Here is a 23,563-nt window from a genome sequence, read left to right as displayed (position 1 = left end):
GCGGCTCAGAGGACGAGTGCGGAGGTTCTGGACTCCCTCATCTCCTTCCCCAACTCGGTCCTAGTCCACAGGTCCCATCCGGGTCCCGCGGTCCCCCTAAGCCTCCAGGTGAGAGGAGCAGAGGGTGAGGGACACTTCTTCTGGCAGGAAAAGTCTGTAGCCACCGCCTTCCCTGTGCCGGGCACTAAAAAGGGGGAGAGGCGATGGATCCCCTCCTCCTGGAGCTTTCCTGGCTTACCCCTCCTGCCCAAGGCTGGCGTGAAGGGCCGGTCGCCCCCAAGGCCAGCACCGTACCCTTAAACCAAAGAGCCAGAAGGAAGATGACGCATTCTGGTCCTCAGTCGCCCTGACACCGCCCCCTCTCCCCTCCTCCGCACCCCCCCCGCCCCAATCTAGGGCAGAGGCGGAATTCTCTGCTCGGAGAGAGGGGACCTGGGGGAAGTTTCGGTGCCAATACCCCGAAGGGGAGGGTGGGGTTAGGCTTGGTGTTCTAGGGTCCGGGGTTCGGCGATACAGGCGCAGGGCGGCTTCCACCCCTACCCCCACCTCCACCCCGACTCCCTCCTCCATCCTCACCAGGCACGAGGGTACTTGGGCGGCCCTGGGACCCTAGGGGACCCGGCCCAAGGATGCCTGTATCCTAAGCCTGTGCTTGGCCCTAAACAAAGGAACCAGCGCAGCAAAATGCTGGAACAGAAGTCTCGCGCAGGAAATGTAGAAGGGGCGTGTCCTGGACAGGAAGTGAGCGCCTAGGGAGCACGCCCCGGTGGCCTAATGGAGAAGGCACTGGCCTCCTAAGCCAGGGATTGTGGGTTCGAGTCCCACCCGGGGTAATCGGTTATATTTTGGCATCTGTATGCTGGGGTGGCTTCTGTCAGCAAAAACCGTTATCGACCACATCCCTGAAAGCTGCACCTTCTAGGACCCCCAAAGTTGGAGGACGGTATTTCTTTACACCTGTAAAAGTGAGGAAGGAAGGGAGCTGGCTAGGGGGTAAGGGGCATGTTACAGAGGAGCAAGATCTTTAATGCTCTGATATGTCTTCAAACTATCTAGAATGTTTACATTTAAAACTCAATGTACTCTTTATAGACTGAAAAAGACCATATGATCATCTCAATACATGCAGTAAAGGCACTTGATAAGTCCAACCTCCATTCCTGATTTTAAAAACTCTCAGCAAACTGGTGTTTGAGGGGTAGAAGGAAGAGATAACAAAGCCATGAGAAAAATGTTGAGGATGATGAATTTGTTCATTATTTTGACTCTGGTGATGGTTTGGGAGTACACAAAGGTCAAAATGTATGAAATTGTGTACTTTAAATGTGTTACACTCTATTATATCAAAACTTAAAAATTGAAGTATAATTGATGTACAATACTATATGTTACAGGTGTACAATATTCACAATTTTAAAGATTATACTTCATTCATAGTTACTAGAAAAATTGGCTTTATTCCTCGTGTGGTACAGTATGTCATTGTAGCTTATTTTGTACATAATGGTTTCTACCTATTAATCCCTTACACCATATGCCCCTTACCCAGTTCTGTCTCCCCACTGGCAGCCACTGGCTTTTTCTCTAAGTATCTGTGAGTCTGAATAAAGCTTTTTTCTTTTTCTTTTTTAATGACCACAAATTATTCGACACTTTGCAATGAGGAGTGGGGGTCTTTGGACTGACCCCACTTGAACCTCAGTGAACTGTGACTGTGACTTCTTCATATAATAATGTAGGGCCTAAGTGACACTGTAGAACCTTCAAGGTTGGATTATAAACGGCTGCAGCTTCCATCTTGTCCAGTAGAACACATACGTGGGGTTCCAAGTTGCCAGGTAAGAAATTCAATCAGCTAAACCAAAAGTTGGCAAATATATTTTTTGATTGGAGGATATCTGCTTAACAATGTTGTGTTGGTTTCTGCCCTACAACAATGTAAATCCTTGATATATATATATATATATGAAGGAAATGGCAACCCACTCCAGTACTCTTGCCTGGAAAATTCCATGGATGGAGAAACCTAGTAGGCTATGGTCCATGGGGTTGCAAAGAGTTGGACACGACCAAGCAACTAAAACACACACACACACCTCCCTTCCAATGGCCAACGTATGCAGTGGAAGAATTTTGAATTCTGGATCAAAAGAAGAATGTCTTCTATCAAATTTCTATTTAACATGTCGGATCTTAGCTACTCTATTGGGGATCAACCCGAGACTCCAGCAGTGAAAACGGCGAATCTTGATTAACCACTGGACCACCAGGGAATTCCCACAGATTTTAAAAATAGTAATAAAAAGGTAAAATTAAGTATAGTATATTTTAACTAAACCAATATATCTAAAGTATCATTTCAACAAGTTATCAGACCTCTTATTTTGTTTGGATCGAGTCTTCCCAGCCGGAAGAAACCCATGTCCAGTTGGGAAAGATCTCCCGGACTCTCTGATCTAAAACAATGGGTAAACTGGAAATGGGCTCGTCCGGGATTTGAACCCGGGACCTCTCGCACCCGAAGCGAGAATCATACCCCTAGACCAACGAGCCACCCCTGAGAGGTCGCTCTCAACACTTCCTTCACAACTATTCCCATCCTTGCTCGAGTCGGGTTTATTTCAAAGTAGACTGGCAGAGGGGCACTGGAATTGCGGCCGGGAGACCCAGGAAACCCAGGCCAGCAGAGGTAGAAAGAGAGGTCCGCTAAGCCAGGATCAGGAAGGATTGATTCCTGGACCACAGGGGGATTGATCCCCGCCCTAGAAGAGAGAGCAGCAGAAACACGGGGGCGTGGGGGGCGGGGACCAGAGGCTTGGATGAGCGGGAGGGCATCTTACAGGACGAGCACCCGCTGTCCAGGGGACCCCGAGCCTCAGGCTGACAGCGTGGGGCTATGGACTGTGGCTAAGAAGCAGGCAGGCACAGGGGACTGGCATCAAGCAGGCGCTGATCCGCTAAGGTGGGGCCTGTGCCCTAGAACCTCCAGAGGAGGAGGATCAGCAGAAGGAGGGGACAGTTGGGCCTTATGCGCCTGGCCCCAGGGCTGCCAGCCTGTGCACGGGAGAAGGGTGGCGGACCCCGCTACTGATCCCCAAAGCCCCGCAGGGTGGGAGACGACCACCTTGGGAGCCTCCTGCGGTTCTGGGCAAATCCCTTCCATGGGAAAAGTAAGGCAGGATGGGGTCAACAGTGGCTGGCTCATTTGAACAGTTCAGTGGGTTTTAGGGTGTGGAGGCTGGGTGATCAAGCCCTGGGTGATTCGGGCCAGGGGAAATATTGGCCTGGTGTGTGAAAGTTATATAAAGAGATGACTCAGTGTGTGGACTAGAAATTTGTTGGTTTGCAAACTGTTTATTCCCTCTAGGAATGAGCTGGCCCTGGGGTTGGGAGTCTGTCCCCAGCCAGCAGGTACCTCCAAAAGATCAAACCATCATAAAATGAAGATCTTTCCCGTCTCCTTCTTTATGAAAGTTCCATGCTTTCTCCCTGACCCTAGGTCGTCATTGTTGCTTAGCTGCTCAGTCGTGTGGGACTCTTTCTGACTCTGGACTGTAGCCGGCCAGGCGCCTTGGGCCGTGGGTTTCCTACGCAAGAATACTGGAGTGAGTTGCCCTTTCCTTTTCCTAGGTTGAGGTCTTGAAATTTGGTCCCAGGGTCTTGTGATTGGTGTGGCTAGGATTTTGTGAATGCTTGCTTGCCACAGAAGACTCTGAACTCCCTCACCACAGCTTAACAAAAGCTACGCCCAACGTGGGGCTCGAACCCACGACCCTGAGATTAAGAGTCTCATGCTCTACCGACTGAGCTAGCCGGGCGGCTCTTTCATCTTTTATCTTTGAAGGAACCACCCCTGTATAGGTCCCCGCTGTGCACAGCTTGGCCCCTTCCAGTTTACTTGAGAAACTGCCAAGGAGCCTCAGGTTTGAAGGCTGTGAGAAGGCAGGACGGCCTTGACTGAAATGCAGAGACTTGCCTAGGGTGGCGAGGGAACGGGGGAAAGGGGAGGCTGACCCAGACGGACAGACGGAGGCAAGGTGGGCGCGTGCAGCACTGGGAGGTCAGTGCGTGGGCTCCTGAAGCCCCATGCATGATCCTGGGACCCCGCACACAGGAGGCGGCCCCATGAAATTGCCTTCTTGCTTCCCAGATATGGGATCAGAACCCAAGTTTCTCCCAACCGTCCCTCCTCCTGTGGGGCAGGAAGATCGGGACCCTCCTGCAGACTGAGGACAGTGTCCTGAGGATCACGCTCACTAGAGATGGGTGGCACAAGGCATTCTTATCTACAGTGGTCTTGGGGTGAGTCCCCAGGGCCTGTGAGAGCTCTTGAGGATGAATCTTGGCCCCGTGACCCCTGCCCCTGATACACACCACCCACCCCACCCCATCCTACACCCTGCTTTAGGGCAGACCATGTGGCCTGAACCAGAATGACCCAGGAGACCTGCTGCAAGCCTGGAGGGGAAACCTGGTACCCAGGTGGTGTGACACAGTGTCCAGCCAGGGCCACCTTCTTCCTTCCCAGCCAGTTTCTGGAATAAGGAAGGAAAGGCACCTAGAGCCACACGGGGGCTTTGGGAGCCCAGTCCAGGAGCCCCAGGGTCTGCCCTGGACCCTAGTCCCCCTTCCTGTAGGGTGAGACTTGGCCAGTTGGTCTCGAGTTTGGGTCTCACAGGGAACCCCCATGCGGTCCCTGTAACTGGGCTGGGCCAGAGTGAGGGCCCAGAGGCAGTGGGTTGGTGGAGAGGTGACCCCCCCAGCTTCTGAAACCCACAATGTCGATCTCATTCCTCTCTGGAGAGTAAGGCAGATCCTCCAGCCACAAGGTCCCCTTCCCTCAGGGGAGGGAGGATCTGGGGGGACCACCCGAATTGCGTGAGGGAGAGGAGAGAGGAGGAAGTGGTTGACACCAAGGACAGTTAGTAAGGTTATGGTGGCTTGTTGGTCTAGGGGTGTGACTTTTGCTTTGGGCGTGGGAGGTCCTGGGTTCAAATCCCAAAAGAACCCCTATGGTTAGCTTGGTTTGGGGGTTGTTTTTTTTTTTTTTTTTTTCGGTTTTGGGTTTTTTTGTTTGTTTATTTTGTTTTTAGGAAAATGTGTCAATGGTCTATGAATGGTCTTTCAGCACCACAGACGCATTCCAGACCACAGAGATGAGGGTACATGGCAGACTGTGAGGGACAGCAGCCACCAAGGACCACCAGCCAGAGGGACTTTTCTGTCCTGAGGGTGCTTTTCTTGCTTTAGATGTGAGAGCTCCTGAATCCAACCCCAAGGGTTCTCTTCAGAACCCAGCAGGCGGGGCCTGGCTGTCTGTGCACCAAGAGGGAGGGCCGCCGGGCAGGTGGGCGTTGGAGGTGGCTGGGAGCCTGGGGCTGCTGGCCCAGGGTGACGCTGAGGCAGACAGTGCCCCCTGGGGCGGGGGAGGGACTGGGCTCAAAGGGCAGCCCCTTCCATAGCGATCACCCCAAACCCAGCCCAAGGGGCCACCTGCAGGAGCTCCTTCTGATGTTGGCCACTTCTGTGCCTAAACCAGGTGACTCCTGTACTCAGGGCAACTCTTCTGCCGTCCCCAAACTGTGTGTGGAGGCACCTTTATGGCATTTTTAATTTTCCAGGGATGTTTTAAAGTTTTGACGGAAACAGCAATAGTCAACATCCATCGAACACCATTCTATGTGAACCACTGGTTCGAGGCAGTTCAGTTTCAAGTTTTATGATAGTATATATATATATATGTGTGTGTGTGTGTGTGTATATATATATATTTTGTTGTTGTTGTTGCAAAGTTAGTTTTCCCGTGGTTTCTGTGAAAAAAAGCAAGCACTGCTGGAAAATCAAGGTGGAGTAGGAACTGAGAGTAGCAGTGTTCAGTCTGATTCCAAAGTTGGAGAAGCTGTACAGGGCCCATCAAGAGCACATACTCCATTTTAAAGGAATATAAAAATAGTATTAATAGTATTCTTCTCAAAAATGCACTGTGCTGGGTTGAATGGTGTCCTCCTAACACTCATGGCCATTCAGAATCTCAGAAGGTAGGGTGCCTACACAGTAGTGTATATATATATATATATTTAAAAAACACAGTAGTATATTTATTAGATGCTATATATATATCTCCAGAATCAAATATATAGAGCATCACAAAACTTGAAACCAAACTGCTTTAAACAAGTGGGCTTGTCCAGGACTTGAACCTGGGACCTCTTGCACCCAAAGCAAGAATCATACCCCTAGACCAACAAGCCACTATAACCATACTGCCTGTCCTTGGTGTCATCCACTTCCTCATCTCTCCTCTCCCTCACTCAGTTTAGGTGGTCCCCTAGATCCTCCCTTCCCCAAGGGAAGGGGGGCTTGTGGCTGGAGGATCTGCCTTACTCTCCAGAGAGAAATGAGACCGACACTGTGAGTCCCAGAGGCCGGCTGTGGCGGGGGGTGCGGGTGTGGGGGTGGTCGCCTCTCCACCGATCCACTGCCGTTGGACCCTCCCTCTGGCCCAGGCCCAGGCTCAGGGACTGCATGGAGGTTCCCTGTGAGACCCAACTCGAGACCAACTGACCAGCCCCAGCCACTGACCTTGGATCAAAGCCAAGTCTCACCCTACAGGAAGGGGACTAGGGTCCGGGGCAGACCCAGGGACTCCTGGACTGGGCTCCCAAAGCCCCCGTGTGGCTCTAGGTGCCTTTCCTTCCTTATTCCAGAAACTGACTGGGAAGGAGGAAGGTGGCCCTGGCTAGACACTGTGTCACACCCCCTGGGTACCGGGTTCTCTCTCCCAGGCTTGCAGCGGGTCCCCTGGGTCCTTCTGGATAACACAGGTGGCCCGCCTAAAGCGGGAAGGGGTAGGGCTGGGATGGGGGTGGGGCAAGGTGAGTGGTGAGTATTCGGAGCAGGGGTCAGGGGGGCTATGGTTTGGCCCTAGGAGCTCTCGAAGGCCCTGAGGACTCACCCCCAAGACCACTGTAGAGAAGAAAGCCTGTGCCACCTATCTTAGCGACCTTGCCCCCCAGTCTGCAAGAGGGTCCTGATTCCCCCTCCCCCCCGCCCCCACGGGAGGGAGGGACGGTTGGGGGAAGCTTGGGTTCTGATCCCATATCTGGGAAGCAAGAAGATAGTTTCGTGGGGCCGCCTCCTGCGTGCGGGGTCCCGGGACGTGCATGGGATTCAGGGGCCCAGGCACAGGTTCACCGCGGCGCGCTACGGGGCCTCCATAAGCCTGTCCGTCTGGGTCAGCCTCCGCCCCCCACCCCGCCCCCCTAAGCAAGTCTCTGTATTTCGGTCAAGGCTGTCCCGCCCCCTCGCAGCCTTCAAACCTGAGGCTCCCTGGCAGTTTTTCGAGAAAACTGGGAGAAGCCAAGCTGTGAACAGCAGGGACCTATGGACAGGGGTCGATCTGTCAAAGGAGAGACAGGTTAAGCAAGCAGCCCGGCTAGCTCAGTCGGTAGAGCATGAGACTCTTAATCTCAGGGTCGTGGGTTCGAGCCCCACGCTGGGCGCAGCTTTTGTTAAGCTGGTAAGGGAGTTCAGATTCTTCCCTGTGGAGCAAGCATTCACAGAATCCTAGCCACACCCATCTACAGAGGGGGCTACTGGTAAAGAGTCCGCCTGCCAATGCAGGAGACGTAGAGACGCAGTCTCGATCCTTGTGTCAGGAAGATCCTCTGCCGGGAGAATCCCATGGACAAAGGAGCCTGGCGGGCTACATCCCATAGGGTTGCAGAGTCAGATACAACTGAGACGATTTAGCACGCACACACAGGTTTCCCAGGTTGTGGTTATTTGTTCGGGCAGCCACAGCTGAAGGTAAGACTTCCCCCGCCCCGGCGCGCATAAAGCTACTAAGGTGTATGGACCTAACTATTCTGTACCCCAGACCGTTCTTTCTTCTCCCCTAAGGACACCAGGAGAAATTCCTGAGATTAAGTGTGCCTTGAAGGGAGGGCAGCTTCTGGCCGGAGTAGCAGTCTGGATCCTGGGACCTGGAGTTCCAAGGGTCCGGGGGAGAGGCAGGGGCAGCCTCGCTGATGTCACTCCAAGAGAAGCCTGGGTTCCCACCAAAAAAGAAAGCAAACCTGCTCCCGTCAAACACCCAGCCGGGCCTTTTAGAAGGCTGGATCCTTGAGAGAAAACAAGAAAATCCGCTGATGGAAACTGTGTCGCGTCCTCCTCGCTTTCCCCCAAATCGGGAAGCGAAACGCCCCGTGTCCATGTCCTTTTTACTGGGGGAGAGTGGAGCAAAGTTGAGAGCCCCCCCCCCCCACCAAATAAGAGACCATCGATTGCCGGGGCCGGGGTTGGGGGCGGGGGGCGGGGAGTTCTGAGCAGCCCCTCCTCAGGCACGCGGGGAGCCCTGCTTTGGAGGAGTCTTCCTGATGGGGCTCCCCAAACCTCGGTGCCTGGAACTGGCAGGGGCGCTCCGGGCCGGAGAGTCGCCCTCCATCCCCGCCCTCCCCACCCTCGCCGCCGGCACCCACACTGCCGGCGGCGGGCGCCCTGGGGTTCGCGGAGTCCGGGATTCTATGAGCCCCTAGCCAAGCGCAGCGGCGCCGGTCGCTCGGGGTTTACTAAATCTAAAATCCAGGGGCTGGGCGTCTTCTCAGGCCAGGTATTCAAAAGCTGGCTGGCGGGCCAAAGGTCTGAACCGCTTGCTCAAGGCGGAGAGGGAAGTCTGCGACTGAAATGTGTGACGACCCAGGGAACCGATCAGGTTGCTGCTGGCAGCATAGGTCCCCTGGCTGCCTGTATCGCTAAAAACCTCTGGAAATGATTAATTCTTAATATTTTATTTCTGGTGGTGTGCCGCCCGTGTGGCCTCTTCATCATCCAAAAGCACACGCCCAGCGTGGGGCTCGAACCCACGACCCTGAGATTAAGAGTCTCATGCTCTACCGACTGAGCTAGCCGGGCTTAGATGAGGGCCGTCTTAGACTCCCTGCAGCTGAGTCTCAAAGGCGGGTCCTACATAAAAAGAAGGAAAAAAAAAAAAATTGGCACAGGTGCGGGCGTCCTGGAGCCCACCCTCTGGGCATTCAGGCGGTTGGCACAGCCCCTGGACGTCCAGCTGGACATCATCCCCCCGCCCCCCTCCCCGCGCCCTCCGCCTCCCCTCATCCCCATTCTCATGCAGTTGTCTGCAGACAGAGATTCTTCCTTACTGTTAAAGTGAAATTTTTGGCCTGGGGCCATTAGCCACAGCCCTGGGTCAGGGTCTCTCAGGGTAGTCCTGGGGGGTTGAGGGTGGGGGCGAGGAACAGCCCCTTGCCTGGGTCCCAGTATGGCTCAGAGAAGCCTGGGTCGTTGCTCCCTCTGCCTATATAATCCAGAATCTAACTCATGACTGAGCTCCCACCTATTTATGGCTTCAGTTGTTTAAAATGACCTTAAGAATCAGCTTCTACGTGTAAATCCATGGCTGATTCATGTCAATGTATGGCAAAAACCACTACAATATTGTAAAGTAATTAGCCTCCAACGAATAAAAATAAATGGGGAAAAAAAAAAAAAGAATCAGCTTCTTGCGCTTCTCTTCTGATCTATGGGCAGGACCACAGAGAGACCCACAGAGGGGTGCCGGGGTTCAGCCTCGGCAGGATCCAGGGGTACCCTCAGGATGAACGGCGTCGGCGAGAGAAGACGCGTGAGACCAGCCTTTGTGAAGCCAAGTCTATCTTTTACTTTTTGACAACAGTTTATATACCCTCACTCAGAATGTATCCAAGGTACGAGATGATTACTCATGCTTACATAGGGTTAGTTTAACATTACATCAGTTTGTCCTTTAGGAAAAACAGGATGTTTTCTGCATTCTATTTCTATAGTAGATCTTTGCACATTATCTTCTGGCCTTGGTGCCTATTGACATTTTATGCAAGTCAGGTGAATGTAAACCTATTTTTCGTTTCTGTGGTGATCTTAACAGAAAAGTTGCATGCCGGGGTCCAGCCTCGGCAGGATCCAGGGGATACCCTCAGGATGAACGGCGTCGGTGAGAGAGAGAGAGAAGACACGTGAGACCAGCCTTGGTAGGGCCAAGTCCGCGAGGAAGAGAGAGAGAAAGAGAGAGAGAGAGAGAGAGAATGACCAGACGGGGGTGTTTGCAGGGTCTGGCAGAGTCTGGAAGAGTCTGGCAATCCTTTATTTTTTACCATAGCTTTTATACCCTAAGTTAGTACATTTCTAAGGGGAAGATAGTTTAACATTACATCAGCTTGTTCTTCGTGAAACCAGGGTGTTTTCTGCACGCTTCTTTGTTTATGAGGGTCTTGTACATTATCTTCTGGCCTTGGGGCCTATTAACATTTTATGCAAGTCAGGTGAATGTAAACCTATTTTCTGTTTCTAAGGTGACTTTAACTGAAAGGTAGCAGTCTCATAGGGCAACAGTACAGAGTAGAAGTATAACCTTGTTAATACAAAAATTAATCCTTCTGCAGAAGTTGTCAGTTGCGTTTATCTAAGTTTACCCCACACTGACTCTGCGACATTGGTGAGGCAGCTTCTACCTAGCACTCCTGGCTGACAATTAACAACCATTTCATTGTTACCACACTAGGGCTAAGTTCTTATTTCTTTAGATCTTTAACTATATTAACAATGGTTTCTATAACACAACCTTAGCACATTAAAAGCAAAAACACAGCAAGTAAAACACAGCAAACAAACGTCAACCCAATAACCACCTTTAAAATAATTTTTTTAATGTTTTCTAATAGGACTCCTTCACCCCTCAAAAATGCTCTATGTCTATTAGGGCTTTTATATAATCAGGTTCTTTATGCTATTTTATGATTAGGATATTATAAGCAATCATGCATATTAGTACCAAGGGCATAAATGCATTTGGCTAACAAACTACCAGCAAAGGAGTTTAAATTAAAACACTCCTTTCACCCTGGATAATTTCATAAAATACCACCACCCGGGAAACTTACTGATTAAAGTTCTAAATTGATTCTTATTTGAAAAGAGATCGGGGAAGGCCTTCTGCCTGTGACACAGAAATTAGGGAGTAGTCTATTGAAGCAAGCATCAAAAAGACAGATATCATCTTTAAGGTGAGCGCGCGGGGCAGTTTTTCGGAATCCCTGAAAACCTGATCCGCCTTGCCCGTCAGGTTTTCTCCCTCATGACCTTGTCATGGGTGGGATCTCGTCCGGCTCCCTGCAGTTGCAGTCTCATAGGGCAACAGTACAGCATGTCACAACATAGTAGAAATATAACCTTGTCAACACAAAGGTCAATTCTTCTGCAGAAGCTGTCAGTTGAATTTATCTAAGAGGTTTACCCCACACAGATTCTGTGGCTGGCTTCGGTGAGGCAGCCCCTGCCTAGCACTCCTGGCTAATAATTAACAACCGTCTCATTGTTACCACACTTGGGCTAAGCTCTTATTTTTCTAAATCTTTAACTATATTAACAATGGTTTCCACTGCATAACCTTAGCACATTAAGAGCAAAAATACAGCAAGCAAACGTTGACGCAATAACCACTTTTAGAATAATTTTTCTTGTGTTTTCTAATAGGGTTTCCTCACCCCCCGAAGGGCTCTATGCCTATTAGGGCCTTTGTGTGATCACGTTCTTTATGCTGTTTTATGATTAGGGTATTATGAGCAGTTATGTATATTAGTACTAAGGGCATAAACGCATTTGCCAAACAAACTAAAATGCCAGCAAAGGAGTTTAAATTGAAACACTCCTTTCATCCTGGATAATCTCATAAGATACCACCACCCGGGAGACATATTGATTAAAGTTCTAAGTTGATTCTTATTTGAAAAGAGATCGGGGAAGGCCTTCTGCCTGTGCCACAGAAATTAGGGAGTAGTCTATTAAAGCAAGCATCAGAAAGACAGATACCATCTTTAAGGTGAGCACCGGGGGCAGCTTTTCGAAATCCCTGGAATCCTGATCCGCCTTGCTTGTCAGGTTTTCTCCTCATGACCTTGTTATGGGTGGGATCTCGTGTGCTGGCTCTCAGCATCTCCCCTTTTTTTATTCTTTAAGACAGCCAGATGGATCTCAGTCGCGAGCTTTTGAGTGTTTTGCCGGGGAGTTCTGACAATACAAGGAAGGATTATAATGAGAAGTAGGACTAGGGCTGCTACAGCAGCATAACTGAAGATAGTTGATAGGATATTTTTTCCAGTAATAAAGTTAGAAAAAGTTCAAAAAAAATCATTAGCAGCCCCTGCAGCAGTAAAGTCCAGACGGGGATGTTCTAAGATTTTTATCTGACCGTGAAGCTTTCCAAGATCTAAACTAATGCTGGAGCTATTCCATACACCCGAAATATGATTTTTAATCTTTTCCCAATTGTAATCGGTATCATTTACTTTTAGGGGTGTTACACAGATCCACCGATAGTCAGGGTGACAGGCTAATGCTAACTTTACCCTTAAAGCCTGCAACTCAGTTCCAATATGTATGACCACTTCTTCTAGGGAGTCTATTTTTACTTCTAATTTCCTATCTATAATCTCTTGCATAGCTAAAGCTAAAGAAACATTTTTTTGACATATCACTGACATATCGAGCAGTATGTACCTGTTGAGTCAATGATATCGCCGCCACAGTGACAGAGGTAATTGCTGTTATCAAAGCTGAAATCCCTAAGATAAGCAGTCCTACAAACCATCGGGATCACATTAAATCTTGCAGTTGTTGCAGAACAGCTAGACCATAATTGTCATACCAATAGGTACTCACTGTGACGGGCACCATAAGGTAAGGTGGGCGTTGCAGCACCACAAAGGAACAAATATTATATTGAGAGGTTAGGCAGGACGAGAGCATGCATTGTTCACAGTAGGCTATATTTGGTCCACCTGAATAGTTCATCTGTATATGAAGCCTTTTAGAGTCATCAGTGAACAAAAAAACGTAAGGGGAGGGTAAACAAGCCAGCACAGAATAGGTGGAATCGTTTTCTGGCCGGATAGAGTAACAATGGAGGTGGCAGCAAGGGCTCTCCAAATTTCTGGTTGCCAAAAAGTTTTGCCCTTAGTTGTATAGGACAACATGGGGGGAACAAATTGATCATAATGCCATTTGCTGGCCGCCAACAGCCAAAGGATGGAATCATCTTTCCAATTGCTAAACCTATTGGCATAGTCAGGAACAGATCCTGGATCCTGACTTGGGTCTGGATTGCTCCAGTCTTGTACCGAATAGTTTCCGCCTCCCGGTATTCTATAATCTATTTTCGAATTATAAGTACAAGATTTCCATACCAGATATCCCAGGAGGTTGTCTATAGTTTTCCATATGACGTCTGAAGGAGCAACATCAATACAATTTGGATATTTTGGTGGAACGTTGAGGAACAAGGATTTATAGGGGTCAAGGACCCCAGGCCTATGGGCCTGTAATATCCAAACCAGCCGATCTCCTGTTTTATCTGAAAATTTTGATGCTGGAGAATCTGTCAGAATTGCTTTTTTGGAGGCTCCGACACACCCCTCTTTAGAGGGGGTGATAAGATCTCTTGTATAACTATGGGGGAAGTTAAAGCAAATGGGAAAGTCATCCGTTAATCCCCTAAAAGTATAGTTAAAATTAATGGGATGGTGATCTTTATCATAGGAAGCATAGGATCCTCCCAAGAGATGAGGCTGGTTTGTGTTGACCCATATAGGGTCATTGTTCCAAGTAACTACTTGGAAGGTCGGGGGATCAGAGAAATATTCTCAGTATTTTTCTGATGTGGAAGAGGTACCACTTAACTGGCAAGAAGGTAAAGAAAGCATAGCAATAAAAACTCTTTCGGGACAGGCTGAAGATCCCTGTAGAGAAGCTATTCCCTGTGCTTGATGGCAAAGCGACTTAATTTGCCCCCATGTGGGTATGTAGGCTTGTTGAGTTGTCCGCGCAGGACGTCTTGGTGGTTTTCTACTACGTAAAGGAGTAGGAGGATCACGGTCTTTTATGCAAAGCCGTGACATCTGTTTAGTGGGTGGATCTACCATTTGTTCTTTCAGGATCTCCGCTGCCGGTTGTTTCAGAGTCTGCTGGACTTCCCAGGTGGGTGGCGGAGGCAGGGGCAGAGGAGTGCCCTTCGTCTTTTGTGGTCAAAGCAATGGGGGAACCGGATGTCTGGGGGATTGCAACATGGCGAATCTATCTGTCCGGAATCCAAATTGGCGAGTCAGCACCCTGTGGAAAAATACAAGCATACCCTCGTCCACTGGTTAGCAAGGGATCAGGTCCCTTCCATTGTCCAGAAAGGAGGTCTTTCCATTTTACTAAAGGTTTTATATCTTTCTGTTCCGGGTTCCAGTGACGAAACACAGCTGTTAAACTGGCTTGATCAGCATTAAGGTTATTGAGCACAAAGAGGGCATGATGCAAAATGTGGTGTGGAGAACTGTATTTGAATTGCCCTTCCTGTAATTTAGAAATTTGTGTCTTAAGTGTCTGATGTGCCCTTTCTACAATTGCTTGTCCCTGGGGACTGTAAGGAATTCCTGTAGAGTGGGATATACCAAATTGGGCACAGAATTTTTTAAAGGGCTTAGATGTATAAGCTGGTGCATTGTCTGTCTTAACTGATTTAGGCATCCCTAAGTAAGAAAAACAGGCAAAAAGATGTTCAACTACATCTTTGTAGGCTTCTCCCGTCTGGCAGTAGCCACAATGACATGGGAGAAGGTATCTACAGTAACATGCACAAAGGATAGTTTTCCAAAGGAAGGAACATGTGTTACATCCATCTGCCAAAGCACATTAGGTAGTAAGCCACGGGGATTTACCCCAAAAGGCAAAGCGGGAACTGAAGTAGGGCAAAGTTGACATGTCCTAACAATCTTGCGTGCAGATTCCCTAGGAATGTGGAACTGATACTGAAGGGCAGTTGCATTTTGATGATGCATAGCATGTGAGGCTTTAGCATCCTCGAAAGCACTGGCCACTATGGTCCGGGTTAGCAAGTCTGCCTCTTGGTTAAACGTATGGAGGGGTCCAGATAAATTAGAATGAGCTCTTATATGTCCAACATAAAATTGTTTTGACCTTTTCCAAATTTGCTGTTGAAGGGTAGATAATAATCTAAAGATTGTGGTTTTATTTTCCGGCAAAACAGCCATTTCAATTTGAGGAAAAAACCTAACTACATACTGTGAGTCAGAGAATAAATTGAAAACATGGTCTGAGAACTCTTTGAACGCCTCTATCACAGCTGTTAATTCTGCTTTTTGAGCTGATGTTTCCCCAGTATTCAAGACCCTTTTTGAAGTCTGGGTGACAATAGCAGCTTTTCCGTTAGAAGACCCATCCGTGAACACCAACATTGCCCCCTCAATAGGGGAAACTTGACACCTTTCTTGGAATATTACTGGATGTCTCGAGAGGAAACTTAATAAGGGACTAGCAGGTAAATGGTGTAAAATTTGTCCTGGGTAAGTAACAATGGCAATCTGCCAATCTTCATTTAGTAATAGAAGGGCATTTAATTGCTCTTTATTATAAGGCACTATGATTTTAGATGGTTCTTTCCCAAACATTTTAATGCTTTTATGTCTCCCTTTTTGTTGTGGTGGTGGAAGAGAGATCCAGTCCTACACTGCCTGGGGTTGCTCTGATGAGTTCTGTGGCGGGACGGAGGGTATAAATGGGTTTAATGTCGTTGCCCCAGTCGTTGTCGGGACCTGAGGCTGGCGCCTCAATCCGTTTCCCAGCTGTTGGCCAGAAACTAACAAGGTTCCATTTTTATGGAACTTGGATTTACAGTCCTTGGCCCAGTGGTATCCCTTCTGACAGCGAGGGCAGGGAGTCTTAGGAAGATTGGGGGCCATAACCGTGGAGGTAGAATTTAGCAAAGGAGTATTGGTGGCCTTTCGAGGGCAGGCACGGCTGAAATGTCCCATCTGACCACAAGAAAAACAGGCTTTAGCCAAATTAGTATTTTGTCCCTGACTATTTGAGTGGCCCTTTTGAGGACTGCCTTTGCCGGTAAAAAAGGACTGTATTGCTTGTTGATAAAAGCTACCCTTTATAGCTGCAGCTATGGCGATGCCCTGCATCATTGCTGGTCCTACATCTGAACAGTGCTTAATATAATCCCCTATATCTCCAGACTTTTTTATAGGACTAAGTATAGCCTGGCAGGTAGAATTGGCATTTTCAAACGCTAGCTGTTTTATCAAGATCTCAGCTGCTTGTTCGCTAGGAATAACCCTGTGGATTCCTTCAATAAGTCTAGATATAAAATCTTCATATGGCTCTTCTGGTTTTTGTTTTATGTTAGATAGGGAAGAGGTTAATTCTTTTCCTTGAGGCAAGGAACGCCAGGCCCTGAGAGCACAAGCTGTCACCTGCTCTAAGGCTTTTTTATCTAAATTCATTTGGTCCCTGACTGATTCAAATTCATCAGTTCCTGCCAGCATTTCTTGCACAATATGTTTTGGACCATGCTTGCGGTTGTCCCTAGCTTGCTTACGGGCTAAGTCCTCATATTCAGTTCTCCAAAGTAGGTATTGTCCTCCAGATAAACAAGCCTTGGCAACTGTCTCCCAATCATATGGGGTCATCCATCTAGCTGCTAAAGCATTCAATAATCTCAAAGTATATGGGGCTGTAGCTCCATATGAGGTACAAGCCTGTTTGAGTTCCTTAATCAGTTTTATTGGAAGGGGTTCCCAAGAGGGGCTTTCTTCATCCTCTGAATCAAGTAATACAGGAATGCAAGCCTCAAGATAGGGGTCAAAATCATCCTCAGGCCTTGAAAGCACCCTTCTTTGTGAAAAGCCTAAGGGAGGACTTTTACTTCTATATGGAGGAGGAGGCATGGGGGGTTGAGATGGCCTCATGCTTCTTTTTCCCTGTTTTAAGGATACTTTAGTGATTTTAGGATTGAATTTTACAGAAGGCCTAATTGGAGATGTATCTCTTAAAATTTTAGCAGCGTCTTTGGCAAAAAAGGACCAATCCTCATCAGAATGATAGCGAGCTGCTGCTTCCTCTAAATCTTCCTCATCTTGGGGTGAAAGTTGTTTCTCCTTTTCGTCCCCACATTCTGGATGACTATTGGTGTTCATAGCAGCTAACATTTCTCTTAACTGTTGATAGCTCGGTTTGGACTCATCATCGTCTTCATTTCCCTTAACTTTTACTCTTTCAAATTCGTGAGTCGGATCTAAGGTATCTCTAATCATACTCCACAGGCAGAAGGTATCTATGGGCACCTTCTCCGGTCCATGTAAAGTATAATAATCTCTTAACCATTTTCCCACCTTTTCCCATGTATCTAAGTTAACAGTGCCCTCTTCTGAGAACCAAGGGCATTGCTCCTGAACGAATGTGAAAAAAGATTGAATGCTGGCCTTTTTTACTTTAATACCTCTCTTGTTTAATAGTTGTAATATCACCCCAATAAAAAGTTGCCTTTCCTTTGATTCATTGTTGCCCATCTTAGCTTTTTCTGAAAAGAAATCTTAACCCTACCCACCTTCCTAACCCTACCTTTCTTATGCAGGGGGACCCGCGACATCCTAGTGGGGTCCTAGCCGTTCCGAGACTGAACAATTGGGGTCTTACCTTCGGGTCCCTGTTCGTGGCACCACTTGCCGGGGTCCAGCCTCGGTAGGATCCAGGGGTACCCTCAGGATGAAAGGCGTCGGCGAGAGAAGACGCGTGAGACCAGCCTCTGTGAAGCCAAGTCTATCTTTTACTTTTTGACAACAGTTTATATACCCTCACTCAGAATGTATCCAAGGTACCAGATGATTACTCATGCTTACACAGGGTTAGTTTAACATTACATCAGTTTGTCCTTTAGGAAGAACAGGATGTTTTCTGCATTCCATTTCTATAGTAGATCTTTGCACATTATCTTCTGGCCTTGGGGCCTATTGACATTTTATGCAAGTCAGGTGACTGTAAACCTATTTTCCGTTTCTGTGGTGATCTTAACAGAAAAGTTGCAGTCTCATAGGGCAACAATACAGCATGTCACAACATAGTAGAAATATAACCTTGTCAACACAAAGGTCAATTCTTCTGCAGAAGCTGTCAGTTGAATTTATCTAAGAGGTTTACCCCACACAGACTCTGTGGCTGGCTTCGGTGAGGCAGCCCCTGCCTAGCACTCCTGGCTAATAATTAACAACCATCTCATTGTTACCACACTAGGGCTAAGCTCTTATTTTTCTAAATCTTTAACTATATTAACAATGGTTTCCACTGCATAACCTTAGCACATTAAGAGCAAAAATACAGCAAGCAAACGTTGACGCAATAACCACTTTTAGAATAATTTTTCTTGTGTTTTCTAATAGGGTTTCCTCACCCCCCGAAGGGCTCTATGCCTATTAGGGCCTTTGTGTGATCACGTTCTTTATGCTGTTTTATGATTAGGGTATTATGAGCAGTCATGCATATTAGTACCAAGGACATAAATGCATTTGCCAAACAAACTAAAATGCCAGCAAAGGAGTTTAAATTGAAACACTCCTTTCATCCTGGATAATCTCATAAGATACCACCACCCGGGAGACATATTGATTAAAGTTCTAAGTTGATTCTTATTTGAAAAGAGATCGGGGAAGGCCTTCTGCCTGTGCCACAGAAATTAGGGAGTAGTCTATTAAAGCAAGCATCAGAAAGACAGATACCATCTTTAAGGTGAGCACCGGGGGCAGCTTTTCGAAATCCCTGGAATCCTGATCCGCCTTGCTTGTCAGGTTTTCTCCTCGTGACCTTGTCGTGGGTGGGATCTTGTGTGCTGGCTCCCGGCAGAGGGGAGGGCTCGTGGGCTGCTTCTGTTTGTCCCTGTGTAGGGTCCTCGAATCTGTGACTCCAGGGAGCCACTGCTCTGCCCACGACCACCGGTGTCTTGGGAATATCTTGGAAGAATCGGAAACCGATCCTGGGTCCCTCCCATGATGGTTTGTCTGTCCAGAAAGTCTCTGGGACGGGGGGGCACATTGTTTACCATTCCTGCTCAGCTTGGAAAACCCATCCTGGGTGGGATTCTGTTCCTGACCTCTCTCTTCTTCCCTCCAAAGTCCCAGAATCTAGAAAAGCTGCTGCCACTGAAAAGTCAGAAGGACTAGACTGAATAGGAAGCCTGGGACATTCCAGGGACCCCTTCTCTGCCTCCCTCCCCCCACCCCACAGTACCAAGAGACAGCTCTAGCTTTGAAGGTCCGTTGGAGGAGGTCAGAAATGCTAACGCCCAAAGCTGAAGCTCCATTTGCCCCAAACCCGGGCAATAGAAACCTTCTGCAAGACCCAACACACTGTCCCCGCTCCCAGTGGAGCCTGGGCCCACGATCCCTGCCTTAAAAGGCCAGCGAGACCCAGCAGGCCCTGGGCCTTCCCCCACAACAAGGGAAGGGGTCTTGCCCTCCTTCCACCCTTGGACCTTGCATCAGCCCCTCTTCCAGCACCCACTCCAGCCAACCCCACCCCCTCTGCTCTGTCCCAAGTCTCCCCCTCCTCTCTCCGCCCCTCGGGTCAGCACTTGAACCAGCCTCCCTGCCTTTCCAGGTGTGTGTCTCTCTGCTCAAAGGTCATGGCCTCTCCCACTGGGGCTGGTGCCCTCAGAGCTGGTCCCTGCAGAGTTCTCAGCACAGGGCCTGGTGCATGGAGTGTGTGGGATGAGTCAGAATGCACAGTGGGGAGGAGGGTCACTGAGGTTGCAGGGTCAACAGGGACACGTGAGGGTGGTGTCTCAGGTCGGACAAGTCCCAGCAGAATCTAGCCGTGAGCTCTTCTGAACGTTTTAGGGCCTGGGCTTGGGTGTACAGGGAAGAGTGGGCCCTCTGCTGAGCTCTGACGAGGGCAGAGCCTCCGCGGCAGGGGGCCAGGGATGGTGGTGGTGGCGGGTATCCAGTGGACAAGGCCACCCGCTCAGGGGTGGAGGCTCCCGCAGGAGGGCCCTGGGAAAGGCCCAGGCCACATTAGTTGCTCCTCTGGGGTGACCGGTGTGCCTGGCCCCTAAGCCTCACAAGACCCACATTTCCCTGAATCTAAATTCTCATCCATGGAGGAGAGTGACAGTTGTGTCGTTCGAGGCCTCGTGGGGACCAGAGGAATCCGGGCACCGCGGCTCCAGCTCTGTCCCCAGTCCCCAGCCTTTGGTTATAGAGAGAGGAAAGGACCCTCAAGTTCCTCTGCGGTGGAGGCCTCAGTGATGGTGGCCGGCGTCGCCAGTCGAGCCAGGACTCGGGGAGGCAGAACGGAGTCCCGGATGCACAGAGGGTCAGGCTCCGGCGCCTGGTGCGCACAGGGGCAGCGGGACTGCGCTCTCCTCTTCTAGACGGCAGAGAACTGAACTCACCGGAGCCCTTTGTGAAGCGGCTTGGAAGCGGGGAGCCGTGGCCCTGAGGCTGGACAGGGAAGTGATGTGACGATAACATGGAATGAGCAAGAAGAGGGTCACCGTGGCTCGTTGGTCTAGGGGTATGATTCTCGCTTAGGGTGCGAGAGGTCCCGAGTTCAAATCCCGGACGAGCCCATCTTTTTATCCCCAGAACTCCCAGTGTACCTATTCCAGGGCCTCCTGTGGACACCAAGTGTGGTCTGATGTACCATCACCCGCCCGTCCCATCCACTCAGCCCGCTAGCCTGAGCGGAAGGGCTAGAGGTCCAGAATCTGAGTCCTGAACTTGGGCTCCACGTTAAATAGCCTAGCGGGTGGGAATTATGAAGAGAGATCCCTAGGCACAGCCGGCGGCCACAGCTCCCGCCTGGGACGCCGAGCCTCGCGCGCGGCCCTATGGCCCGGCACTGGCAGGTGCTTTTCCCCGCCTTGCCGCCAGGGGGCGCGCGGCGCCAACGCTGCCGCGGGTGAAGAGCGGCGCTTCCTCCCGGCCCGGGTCTGGGCAGGCTCCCGGGTGCGTTCTGGCCGGGAGAACCTCTGGCCTCCCAGCTGTGCTGCTGCTGTTGTTAATGACCGGTGCGGGGTCGGGGAGCCCCCCCCTGGACCGCCCCCCCCTTCCCACGGGGTGAAAGGAGATAGTAGGGAGGCTGGGCAGGACTGCCCTGAGCATCCACCTGAGGAAATGGACCCCTTAACTTCGGCCGAAGTGTCTCCTCACCTCCCTCTTTCCCCTCCTGGGACCTGAGACGTCAGGGCCGTCGGCCCAGCACCTAGTAGCAGGGTCCCCCGCTCCCCCGCCCCGCTTTAATCCAGCTTCTAATGACGGACATGAACGTTCCCCCCAACCTTCTCTTTGTCCACGCAGGGAGCAATAGGAGGCGCCCCTCCTGCCTCCTGCCAGGGGCCATCGGCGGAAGCCTGGTGGATAGTATGAACCCTCACTCCAGCCCAGCAGTGTGGGACCCAGCAGGTCCCATCCTGTGGGAATTGCCCTCACCGGACAGCAATAGGGTGGCCCCCTCTTTCCCTACCGGGGGGCGCCTTGTCAAAGAAGGCTGCTAACCCAGAAGATTTAAATGAGATCTAGAATCTCATAGAGAAGGCAATGGCACCCCACTCCAGTACTCTTGCCTGGAAAATCCCATGGATGGAAGAGCCTGGTAGGCTGCGGTCCATGGGGTCACAGTGTCGGACACGACTGAGCGACTTCACTTTCACTTTTCACTTTCATGCACCGGAGGAGGAAATGGCAACCCACTTCAGTGTTCTTGCCTGGAGAATCCCAGGGACGGAGGAGCCTGGTGGGCTGCCGTCTGTGGGGTCACACAGAGTCGGACACGACTGAAGTGACTTAGCAGCAGTAGCAGCAGCAGAGTCTCATAACGTAATACCGAAACTATCCAAGATACAGTTGAAAATCACTGATCAAACTGAGAACCAGGAAAATGTCAACTTGAAGGAGAAATGGCAATCAAGAGAAGCTGACTCAGATGTTGAAACCATCGGCCAAGGAGGGTAAAAGTGGTTAAATAGTCGCGTAAAAATGCTTCAGAGAGCAATTACAAGCCACTTAAAAGAAATTTAAAAAGTGAAAGTCTCAAATAAATAAAATAGATAAAGAATAACCAACTGAGAACCTTAGAACTGAAACATACAATAATCAAAAAACTTAATTGACAGGCAATGGCAGGATCAACAGGACAGAAGAATCAGTTGAAGATAGAACAATAGATGTTACCCAATGTGAAGAACAGAGAATATAAACTTAAAAAAATAAACCAAAAAAAAATAATAAGAAGAAGAAAAAAAACAAAAAACAAAAAAAAATAAACCAAGTAACAGAACCTCAAGACTTTGTGGGGCTTTAACAAAATATATAATATTGGAGTCTTGAAGACCTAAGAGAGGAGAAAGATGGGGCTAAATAGTGTTAGAAGAAATAGTAACTGAAAAAAGAAAAAGAGAAAAGAAATTGCTGAAAGTTTCTGGTGGATTAAAAATAATAATAATAAAGTTTAGAAGAGGATGTACTTGCACCTCTCCATTCTTTGATCAAAGAATAAAGTTTTCAAAATAAACCTTACTTTTAAAGTTTTGGGGAAAAAATGGAGCAGAATCACATAACCCCTCACTGCCCCCCCCCCACACCGGACCCTCCCCTATTTCTGTGTATATTTGAAACCTGTGTACGACATTGTTTCACCCATAAAAGTTTTTGGCCTTAACTCTACAAATAAAGTCCTCTCTTTTAAAATAATCTAATGCCATGTGCACATCCAACAACATTAAGGATGGCCCCACAGTATTCTATGGTGCTCCGTGCCTGCAGGCTCCTGCTGCCTCCTAATCTCCCTTTGCATTTCAGGATGCAGGGCAGCTCTGCACATGGGGACTGGTGGAGTCTGAAATCTCAGGGGATCCTTAGAAGATTCTCTGAGGCACCCTGTCTCCAGAATTTGGGGCAGGGAAGGAGCAGATGACCTCTGCCCTCATCCCAGTCCACTGTGTATCTGAAGTTGCTTTCTGCTCTAGAGGGGCAAACTGGGAGGGAGATGTGGCAGGGTGGCCTCATCCTCAACCTACCCAGGTCTCAGGACTGCGGGGCAAGGATCCGCTTTCTTCCTCCAGGGCCACCTCACTTCTGATTCTGAATCCTGGGAGATTGGCCGAAACAGGAGTGAACAGGGTAGGTGTCCCGGCACCCTGGGGTCTCCAACCCCTTCCAGCAATCCATCACTAGGTCCCTGGTTCCAACAATTCAAGATCACCAAAAGGACAGACTGAGAAGGGTTGGGGCAAAATAAAACTTTAAATAAAAAAAAGTTTATTTTAGATAACGCGCAGGAAGCATGGATGGTGTTATATGAACATAGAACCCAGTAGAACCCAGCAGGTCTAACAATTTTTTTCAGTTCACGGGTTTGCTTGTGCAAATACAGTGGTGGGTCCCTTGTCATTGCCTGATTTCGGTCCGTCCCCTCGTCCAGGAGTGCTGGGATCAGCTTGGGCAAGTCCACCCTCGGTTCTGTCCCAGTTGCAGGGCTCCTGGCAGCTGCTGAGCAGCTGCGTGTCCGTCCCTCTGTCAGAGTGGCATCTCACCCCACATGTCCCCCACTCTATCCCAGTCCCCCTACTCCCCTCAACTCCCCCTACTTTCCCTGACTCCCCCTGTTTCCCCCATCTCCCCCACCCCTCCCACTTCCCCCCACTCCCATGCCCCTGCAAGGCTGCTCTCCT

The 23,563-nt window shown here is 49.4% G+C and overlaps 2 long non-coding RNA genes and 7 other non-coding genes across 10 annotated transcripts; 4 read left to right on the top strand and 5 right to left on the bottom strand.

Moving 5' to 3' along the window:
* The first annotated feature begins 760 nt into the window (after positions 1–760).
* On the top strand, positions 761–833 carry TRNAR-CCU. The gene has a single exon. It is a non-coding gene; the product is annotated as a tRNA-Arg (tRNA).
* Positions 834–2,481: 1,648 nt separating this feature from the next.
* TRNAP-CGG lies at positions 2,482–2,553 on the bottom strand. Its single transcript has one exon. It is a non-coding gene; the product is annotated as a tRNA-Pro (tRNA).
* Positions 2,554–3,745: 1,192 nt separating this feature from the next.
* On the bottom strand, positions 3,746–3,818 carry TRNAK-CUU. The gene has a single exon. It is a non-coding gene; the product is annotated as a tRNA-Lys (tRNA).
* Positions 3,819–6,179: 2,361 nt separating this feature from the next.
* Positions 6,180–6,251, bottom strand: TRNAP-UGG. The gene has a single exon. It is a non-coding gene; the product is annotated as a tRNA-Pro (tRNA).
* Positions 6,252–7,429: 1,178 nt separating this feature from the next.
* TRNAK-CUU lies at positions 7,430–7,502 on the top strand. The gene has a single exon. It is a non-coding gene; the product is annotated as a tRNA-Lys (tRNA).
* Positions 7,450–17,612, top strand: LOC122701311. 2 transcript variants are annotated; one of them, XR_006343045.1, is made up of 4 exons: positions 7,450–7,809; positions 9,550–9,725; positions 13,986–14,028; positions 17,477–17,608. It is a non-coding gene; the product is annotated as an uncharacterized LOC122701311 (long non-coding RNA). The 2 variants fall into 2 exon arrangements; XR_006343044.1 differs by lacking the exon at positions 13,986–14,028 and having other exon boundaries at positions 17,477–17,612.
* On the bottom strand, positions 8,841–8,913 carry TRNAK-CUU. Its single transcript has one exon. It is a non-coding gene; the product is annotated as a tRNA-Lys (tRNA).
* LOC122701312 lies at positions 12,007–17,675 on the bottom strand. Its single transcript, XR_006343046.1, has 2 exons — positions 17,539–17,675; positions 12,007–14,160 (listed from the first exon to the last, which is right to left on the bottom strand). It is a non-coding gene; the product is annotated as an uncharacterized LOC122701312 (long non-coding RNA).
* Positions 17,676–20,389: 2,714 nt separating this feature from the next.
* TRNAP-AGG lies at positions 20,390–20,461 on the top strand. The gene has a single exon. It is a non-coding gene; the product is annotated as a tRNA-Pro (tRNA).
* The last annotated feature ends 3,102 nt before the right edge of the window (positions 20,462–23,563 follow it).

Source organism: Cervus elaphus, chromosome 10, assembly GCF_910594005.1.
Source record: "Cervus elaphus chromosome 10, mCerEla1.1, whole genome shotgun sequence".
In the NCBI taxonomy this organism is placed as follows: Eukaryota; Metazoa; Chordata; class Mammalia; order Artiodactyla; family Cervidae; genus Cervus; species Cervus elaphus.
The sequence above is the reverse complement of the archived record's forward strand: the minus strand, read 5'-3'. Positions and strand labels throughout refer to the sequence as shown.